Source organism: Monodon monoceros, unplaced genomic scaffold (assembly GCF_005190385.1).
Source record: "Monodon monoceros isolate NGI ecotype Baffin Bay Population unplaced genomic scaffold, NGI_Narwhal_1 Super_Scaffold_11, whole genome shotgun sequence".
NCBI classification, from domain to species: Eukaryota; Metazoa; Chordata; class Mammalia; order Artiodactyla; family Monodontidae; genus Monodon; species Monodon monoceros.
Genome location: NW_021703767.1, coordinates 9,557,574 through 9,567,375, shown reverse-complemented (window position 1 = coordinate 9,567,375; position 9,802 = coordinate 9,557,574). Strand labels below are relative to the sequence as shown.

The 9,802-nt window shown below is 41.3% G+C and overlaps 1 protein-coding gene across 1 annotated transcript in view; it reads right to left on the bottom strand.

Annotated features, from left to right (window-relative positions):
• Nucleotides 1-3,660: 3,660 nt before the first annotated feature.
• The window catches only part of SETD4 (SET domain containing 4), a 409,208-nt gene continuing 403,066 nt past the window's right edge, over nucleotides 3,661-9,802 (bottom strand). The window contains exon 18 of the mRNA XM_029213923.1: nucleotides 3,661-4,160. The gene's annotated coding sequence lies outside the window, so the exon portion shown is untranslated. The remainder of the gene's footprint in view (nucleotides 4,161-9,802) is intronic.

Here is a 9,802-nt window from a genome sequence, read left to right as displayed (position 1 = left end):
AGGACATTATCAGAGTCATGAGAAAGGAGATGAGAATTGGTTAAAGTAGAAGGAGACAGCTTTACAGACGGAACTGGATTCAGCTTGTCTTTGCAAGGAAGACAGATTGGACTGTAAGGGTAGGAGAAAGAATGCGCAGAATGTGTAGAGGCAAGAATGCTCAGGGGAGGATCTAGTGCAAGGAAGAAACCAGACAGCTGGACTATGTACAGTGTCCTCATAAAGCATCAAGTTATCAAAGTTATTGATAGTTCCAAAGTCATTGTGATCCACTGGAGAACCTGACTCAGCCCACTTCCCAAGGGCTTCAGACCAGATGGAAAACTAGGTTCCTCTTATTTTATTCTATGACCTGGAGCAGCTTGAAAAAAGCAAGAAAAGTCAAGAGCCTGGGAGGAGGTGGGCTGTGAAACAGAAGGTCCTGGGCACAAATCCAACTGTGCTTCTCAATCGCACATGAGGACTTAACTCATCCACACCTCAGCTTCCACTTTTGCCACATGAGTATGAAATTCTCACTAACATGACTTCTCTGTGGATTAGTTTGACACTGTGTGTAAAGTTCCCAGCACTGTTATGGTTACATGGTAGATGCTCAAAAGAAGGTGTGTGTTACCATCACCATCATCATTATCATCACCATCACCTCATTAACAAAATGAAAGATCCCAAGGATAAATTCCAAGCTATGCTTTGGAAAGAAATAGACTAGAAAGATAGAGGTTTGTAGAGAACACAGGGCTCATGAGTCCTGAGTCAGCAATAGAATGTGCTTCAACTAAAAAGTTAATTTAAGAATATTTTCCATTTCCGCGGTTTGTTGAATCTGCAGATGCGGAACCCGCAGTTATGGAGGCCGTGTCAAACATCGTAGTAATGAAACTGTAGTAATGAAACAAGGAAAGAGCAGCATTATAAAATCCCAATGCCAGTTAGTGTTGACTTCTCAGGAGGAGGGGGGAGGACAGATGTCAATGAACATTATTGGCAGTATTCTAGTTCTTGGATTGTGTGGAGGATTGATGCCTGTAACGTATCATTAATAAATGAATAAGTAAAATGGGAGAGGGCCATGCACGATAGCTCAAATATCAAGTAAAATCAAATACTGCCCAGTGCTGTACTTGGTCATGTGAATGATGAGAAAATGTCCTCACGTAGGAGTCTTCCATCCTCTGAACACTGAAGCAATATAATTATACTCATTAAAGAAAAAAAAGTTAATTTAAGAATATCATTTTAGGGCTTCCCTGGTGGCGCAGTGGTTGAGAGTCTGCCTGCCGATGCAGGGGACACGGGTTCGTGCCCCGGTCCGGGAAGATCCCACATGCAGCGGAGCGGCTGCGCCCGTGAGCCATGGCCGCTGAGCCTGCGCATCCGGAGCCTGTTGCTCCGCAACGGGAGAGGCCACAACAGTGAGAGACCCGCGTACCGCAAAAAAATAAAATAAAATAAAATAAAAAGAATATCATTTGAAAAAAAGGAAGTACTAATGTCTGCTGCAACGTGGATGAACATTGGAAACACTATGCTAAGTCAAAGAAACCAGATGCAAAAGCCATATTGTAAACTAGAGATGATCATACTAAAGTAAGTCACAAAGAGAGAGACAAATAGCATATGACACCATTTATATGTGGACTCTAAAATATGACACAAATCAACTTACCTATGAAACAGAAACAGACTCACAGACATAGAGAACAGACTTGTAGTTGCCAAGGGGGAGGGGTGTGGAGGGAGGGATGGAGTGGGAGTCTGGGGTTGGTAGATGCAAACTATCAGTGTTATATATAGAATGGATAAACAACAAGTCCCTACTGTGTAGCACAGGGAACTATATTCAATATCCTGGGATAAACCGTAACGGAAAAGAATGGGAAAAAGAATGTATATATGTGTATAACTGAGTGACCTTGCTGTATGGCAGAATTTAGCACAACATTGTAAATCAACTATACTTCAATAAAAAAAAATTAGAAAAAGACCGTATTGTATGAGTCCATTGATATGAAATGTCCAGAACAGACAAATCCATGAAGACAGAGAACAGATTAGGTTTTCCTCTTCCAGAACAGAAGAGGCAATGGGAGTAACTGCTTAATGGGTTCGAGGTTTCCATTCGGGGTGATGAAAAGTTCTGGAACGAGACATTAATGATGGCTGCAAAACATTATAAATGTACCTAATGCCACTGAATTGTACACTTTACAGTGGTTAAAATGGTAAATTTTAAATTATGTGTATTTTAACACAATGAAAAAGTGGCATCCAAATATATTAGCAGAAAAGTAACATTAAAAATCAGGGAACTAGTGGGAAGCAGCCACATAGCACAGGGAGATCAGTTTGGTGCTTTGTGACCACCTGGAGGGGTGGGATAGGGAGGGTGGGAGGGAGATACAAGAGGGAGGAGATATGGAGATATATGTATACGTATAGCTGACTCACTTTGTTATAAAGCAGAAACTAACACACCATTGTAAAGCAATTATACTCCAATAAAGATGTTAAAAAAAAAAAAAAAAAAAGCAGGGAACTAACTCTCTCCTAACACTCAGAATTTAAGATCCTAGTGAGATGACAGTACAGTATGGATGCATGACGTTAAAAATGACTGACAGAGAAACCGAAGAGCAATAAAAATAATAAAAAGCATAGAAAAGAGTGTACCAAAAAGCGGTCAGAGATGGAACGACTAAAACAGACAGAGGAGACAGCAATAACGTGTAGAAATAGGAGAGGTTATCTCAGATTATCTGAGTGTCCATGTGCGCTCTATTAAAATAACAAGATTGTCCTTGCATAATTCCCCACTCTAATTCATTTCAACAAAAGTCCCACCCCAGAACCACTGGGGCACTGAATGCCAACTATAAATAAACTGTGTACAGTGAAACAATACTGTTTTGTAATCATTTTTCATATTTTCCCAAATTTCAATGCATAGAGAAACTCGAATCTTGGTGTAATATTTTCCCCACGAATAGGGAAAGCTGATACTTTCACCATTTGGAAGATAGAGAGAGAAGGATGCTTTCTGGAGAAGGAGATAAAAGATGTTAAACTGAGTAGAAGGTGGACCATTGTGCACAACTCCCCCCTCACTACAGCTGGTCATCTGCTGGAACCAGCAAGCAGAGTGGCACTTGCAGTCTGAGAGGGAAGTGGCTGAAATAGGGAAGCCCTTTATTTGGAGGAAAGCTTTGTTAGCAAGGACAGCTAAGGGGCTGCGGTCAGAATGCCCAGCTGAGGCTACCCCAGGAGTTCTATAAGAGAAAGGCCTGAGCTCGTGCTGTCAGGCTCAGCTCTGAGTCAGCAAACAAATATACAGTTTTTGAGTTAAAGTTTCATGTAGTGCTGTAATAATTAATCTTGCTTCGATGTTTATAAGGTCATCATTTTGGAATCTGTAGACTAACAGACAGTAATAACTCCACGGATCAGGCTGCCTGAATCCAATTACAAATATCTCATCTACAGTGGCAGCAACTTGGAGTGAGGTGAAACTTGGAAGAAAGGCTGGAAGGGTTCCATCAGGACCGCTAGCCTGAAAAAATTCTGATAAACATGAAACTTATCAACAATTCTGACATTTCTTTCCCAGATAGAAACATTTTATGCTATGAGCTTTCTGAGGACTCTTTTTCGGAGAAGACTTACTGCACACCATGGGTTCAGAATGCAAATCACCACCTACAGTGGAAGAAAGAGATAAATTTAAAAAGCAGATTTTCAGAGAAAGACCCAAAGGAAGAGAAACAAATGGACAAATGGGGTGGGGGAGGTGAGATCAAGGGATGGAGTGAGATGAGGAGGGACAGAAATGAAAATAAGAAAGGTTCCAAAATGGAGACTCACTTCATCTCTTCAAATTTCCTGGTGTCCTGATGGAGTAATGGGAGATTCCAACATAGATGGGAGGATCTAAGTAAAGGATCAGGGGACATCAGCTGGCTTTCTATTTGTTCCCAGACCCGAGGGTTGTCCACCTCTCAGCTGACACCTCTCTCACCCATGGGTGGCCCCTGATCTGCTCCAGCTAAGTTTGTTTCCTTGTTGACCAACACGCCAACACTTCACAACAAGAAGTTGGCATGGAAAATGACTTAAAACATGCATCATGCTCATAGGAAGAGAGTCAGTCTTCTTATCTGCCCCTGCAAAATATAAATTGCACAAAAGGACACTTTGTCATCATGAGAGAACGGTGGGCAGCCATGCTGACCCGTATACCTAGGGCTTGGAGAACAAGGAGGCCGGTCAAGGCTCTATCTCCCCTGACACCAGGGTGCAGGGTCACACTCCCATCTACTCACTTAGTGAATGCCAAAAGTTCTGCAATCCTTTCTAGACTTTAGAACCATGAGGATTACAGTGTCTCATCTCAAGAAGAAAGGAAGTGCCTTTTGGGGGGATTAGGTTTGGTTTGTTGTTTGTTTTGCTCTGTTTCCACTGGCTCTCAGGTCAGCTACCCACTCTTCAGAACGGAGCCAGACTTCCTCTGCACCATGAACAGGACGCTGGCTTTTTCCCAGGCCTCCTGCTGAACTTCTAGCACCTTCCTCACACAGATTGCAGGTAGGAGATTAGAAGCACAGAGCTCTGGAATTGTAAGGATGGAAAAGAAGATGTAAATAAAGGTCCACCTTTCAATCTCCTGGGCCTCCAGTTCAAATTTAAGTGCTCAAAACAGTGACTCTCTCCTAGAGAAAGGGAGCTGCTGCACCACAGTGCAACAGGCTGTTTCCCGGCTGGTGCAGCCCATCTCTGGGCTGAAGCCAGAGTGCCCACTGCATGAGCTGTGAGCACACATGGTCCAGCAGAAACCCCTTCGTTTTCCACATCTGTCCCTTTAAAATGTCAGTAAGGTCCACTTTCTCCCTGCACTGCATCTGTTTCCCTGGCATCCCACGTTTCTGTTACAGAGAGCTAAATCCTCGATTTATTGCTTTCTCTTTTTCAAAGTAAGAAAATGTAGATTCAAGACATTTAGCAAAGGTCTCCAGCTAAGTCCCAAATTTAAAGATGAGGAAGGATTTGGAATTCCCTATACTATTCTCCTGTGACCAGGCTGTATGTTGTTTGTTTCCGGGGCATGTTGTGATACGAGGCTCTTTGACTACATATTAAGATGTCTTAATTGGTCTCAGTGATTTCCAGCTTGCAAGACATCACCTAGAGCTAGACTGGTGCAAATGTTTTAAATTTTTAATTAGCATTTTAAAAATAAACCGTAGAGTTAGACCAGTCCATATTCAAATGCTCTGGGCATCAGTCCCAGCTACTCGCCAGCTGGCGACTTGAGACCAGTTACCTAACTTCCCCATGCCTCAGTTTCCCACATCTACAAAACTCTGATGAGAATTCCTGCCCTACCTACTTGGCAATACTAAAATGGGAAAATGCTATGAATTATAAAGCATTCAAAGGTGCTGTCTTATGACTGAGAATACCAACTTGTTCATAATAATTACTGGGGGACTTGCAGGTTATGCTCAAGTCATTGGAGAGTAAGACACAAGTAACTTCCTACTAAACTACTGAACTACAGGGCTTCTTCCAGAACCCATCCATGTGAGTGCTAGTAGCTACCTTTCCATCTACGGTATGGAACACCTGTTTTTACAGAAGGATCATCTGAGTGCAGCTGTTTCCAAATCTAAAAATAAATCAAGGTATAAGCAATCTTTTAATTTTTAAATTATATGGTAAAGTCAACCTTTTCCCCTTTGGTGTACAGGTCTACCAATTTTCATACGTACAGCCTGGCCTAACCACCACCCCAATCAGCGTACTGTCCAGTTCCATCACCTAAAACATTCCCTTAATGGACACATTCTTTCTCCCTCTCCCCACCTCACAGCACCTGCAAGCATGGATCTGTTCTCCAGGTCTATTCTGACGTTTTTGGAAAACGTCATCTCAATGGAATCATACAGTATTCAGCTGTTTGAAACTGGCTGTTTTTCACTCAGCATAGCATCTTTGAGAATCATCATCAAAGTTATTGTCTGTTTCTTTTCATTACTAAATGGTATTCCCTGGTACTGATGTACCACAGTTAGTTTAACCATTCACCTGGTAAAGGACATCTGGTTTATTTCCACATCTTAGCGATTATTAATAGAGCGGCATAAACATTCACGTGTAAGTTGTGGCGTGAGCCTAAGTTTTCATCTCTCTAGGGTAAACACCTAGGAGTGGGATTGCTGGGTCATCTAAGTCATTCTTTTATAGTGACAGGTAAATTTCAACATCACATTAAATCTCCAGAATTTTTTTCAAGTCAATCTCTTAAAATAAGAGACTAAAAACACTATTAAACAACACTATAAAAACTCATGTACTCTACCCTCTCTCAAAACTTGAAGTTTTGATATTTTTGTGCTATTCTTGAGTGTTTTCCATAGATATTTAAAATGTCATTTTAGCACATTGTAAATAATTTTCAGTGATTCTATCAAGAGTTATTTTTATCAGCTAAGAAACATCCATTTGACTTTCTGAAATAAAGACAAAATAAAGCTAAGTAGAAAGGGGGTTCAACATCAGAGTTTGAGTTAACACAGACGGGATCTAGCATAATTCTGAAGCCGCTAAGGCTGAACATTATGAAGAAGACTCCTTCAACACTGCTACTCATCAAGTAACCCTTGGGGTGTTTGAAGATACTTTTTAGGAGTGCCCCCAAAGGCCTGGATTTAGCATTTGTTAAGCAGTCCTGGAGGGAGCCACAGTCACTGGAGTTTTTTGAGCCAGTCTCTACGTGGTATCTCTTGCCCACGGGCCCCAGAACAATCTTCATTCCCGTGGTTGAAGATGACAGCATAATGTCGGTGTACTTAAAATTCAATTTCATTCTTCCTAATCTATGCTCCATTATGCAGGCCTTTGAAATAGTCTCCAAAGAAGGTAAGCCTTCTATTGATTCCCATTCTCCTACATAGCAACTGGTGTGTAGCAACCCGTCGTATATTACGAGGGGGAGAAAATATTGATTCTAGGAAACTTAATATTATTAAAAGACAGTTGTATTAAATCTCTTTCCTGGACTTAGCTGAGCGCTTTTTTTTTTTTTTTTTCTTTCCCATTTTCAGAAAATCAATGAAGCTAATACCCTTGTTAGTTTTAGAGTTTCTACGAAAGCAGTTTCATGTCATCATAGAACCATCGGAAGGTTTGTAGGCTCAGCGCTCAAAGCTTGCAGCCCTTGACTGACTGACGATAATAACATTCCTCTTCTCTTTAGTTATTCTGCCACTCAGAGGGGGCAAGTTGTATTCGAATTACATTTTCCATGTTATCTGTTTTCTCCGGTGTGTAAAAGTCTCAAGATAATGCTTAGCCTTCACCATAAAATGCCTAAGTGCCTAAGATAAAGTTCACTTCACAAATGCAATTTGCAGTTTGAGAGAAGTTTAAAGAAAGAAAACCAACAGGAATCAACATGGCGGGGGTGTGGGTGTTGCTTGATGGAGAACACCTGCCAACTGAAAACCCCAGAATCTGCTATTTAAGACTGTAAGTCACATTGGTTTTTCTGTGGACCATCCAAACATGAGCTTTCCTTTTTATAAGAAGCAGCTGTTTCTGATTTGCGACAAGATTAAAGCATGTTGGGATCTCTTGCCAGCATCCAAGTTCTGATAGAATGTCTGCTATGTCATTATCAAATATAACAAGACTGTAATATGGCTCCAGAGTCAATGAACCAAAGACTGGAGTCTTCTTCTAATTATATAATATGAAACTTCTTGTAATTCTGATGCCATGAATTTGGAATTTGTGATTAATATGAGTTAGGCTGCTAAGCAAGCATTTTCACCATAGATACTGCAAACAGTATTTTAAAAATAAGATGGCAAGAATAATGCTGAAACTATGTGAAAAACAAACTGTCTTCAAACCCCCTCAAAGACTTTAGAAGCCACAATTAGCATGCAAATATTTGTGGTGCTTTTTATAGTTATTTTATATCCCTTTCCTCTGGCTTCCCTTGAGAGTGGTATTCTCAGTTTCCACCTGACCAAGTCCACCTGGACATTTCAGACACCATGAATTGATTTGCCCCAAACTGTATTGGATATTTGTATTTCTTGCTCACTGTCTCTCTTCCTGTTTTCCCATTTTCCATGAAAGGGCTCATCTCTACCGTCACTTAAAAGAGAAATCTGAAAAGGAACCAAGGACCGCTGATTGACGTTGACACTGTTGAACTTGTCTAACTTGACTCCTCTCCCCTAGAATTCATCTTGTTGCTGCTTCCTCCCCACTCACCAGACCCCTGAAAGGCCTCTTACCTACCAGCATGTCTGGTCCCAGAGATGAAAAAAGCAAAGCATCAGATCATATTGAAAACTGCCCTTGGCTTCATATCGCCCATCAGATAACATGCTGAGTCACCAGCACCCTGTGCTGGGAAGGCTCTGGACTCAAAGATGATGCACATGAGCTTGAGCAGATACCAGAGCAGAAATGCCTGTGTCCTTTTTGGGTGAAGGTAGGAGACCCAAATGGCTCAAACAGGAGTTTTTGTTAGTGCTATTTATACAAAATGGGTCATAGAGGTGAAGGGTTCCAGACCAGTGGAGACTTGTAAATCAGCCTGAGACTTTTTGACTGTATCTCTCTATCCGTGGGGAATCATGGTATGTCATGAGCAGAAGAGGCAGAGAGAAGCAACGTCCAATTGGAAACACCAATCCCCCTCCCATACTGCCACACAAACAACTAAATGATGTCATTAGGCTACTAGCTATTTTTGCTAGTGACTACTTCATTTGTCTTTCATGGGAAACAAGGAGACAAAGAGAGATTTATTGACAAGTAACTCTTTAGGAGCTTCCCTTTAATACACTTCGAATTTTTAAGTAATACTTGGTACTGGCTCTACAGACATAAATGCTGTTTCAGAGATTTACAATGTATTAGTAGTAGTATATAGCTTAACTGTGATGGTCCTTTCTCCAGAGGATAAAAAAATAGAAATATAGTACATCATCAGATAAGGTACTAACATATTAATGAGGGGACTTCATTTCTTTGAACCAAAGAAAACAAAAAAAATATGATGAAGAATGCATTAATGAGGGTTTCAAACTTAAGTGCCTGGTCCTTTTAGTCCAAAGCCATTTTATCAGATAATCTCATTCAAAGTAAGACACAGTGGTCCTATGTGTTATAGCCTCCATTTGAGAAGATCATTTAAAAATCATTTAAAAGGGAGTTGGTATGTATACACCACAATTTGTTTATCCAACCATCCACTGACGAACATTTGGGTTCAGTCATTTAAAAAAACGAAGTACTGACACATGCTATAACATGGATGGACCTTGAAACATTATGCTAAGTGAAAAAAGCCAGACACCAAAGACATGTTGTATGATTTCATTTATATGAAATGCCCAGAACAGGCTAATCCATAGACACAGAAAGCAGACTTGTGGTTGCCAGGGGCTGGAGGGAGAATGAGGAATGACTGCTTAGTGGGTACAGGATTTCCTTTTGGGGGTGATGAAGTTGTTTTGGAACTAGATAGAGGTGGTGGTTATACAGTGCTGTGGGTCTACTTTTGGAACTAGATAGAGGTGGTGGTTATACAGTGCTGTGGGTCTACTTAATGCCACTGAATTCTTCACTTTAAAATGGTTAATTTGGGGCTTCCCTGGTGGCGCAGTGGTTGAGAGTCTGCCTGCCGATGCAAGGGACATGGGTGCGTGCCCCGGTCCGGGAAGATCCTACATGCCGCGGAACTCCGGCTGGGCCCGTGAGCCATGGCCGCTGAGCCTGCGCGTCC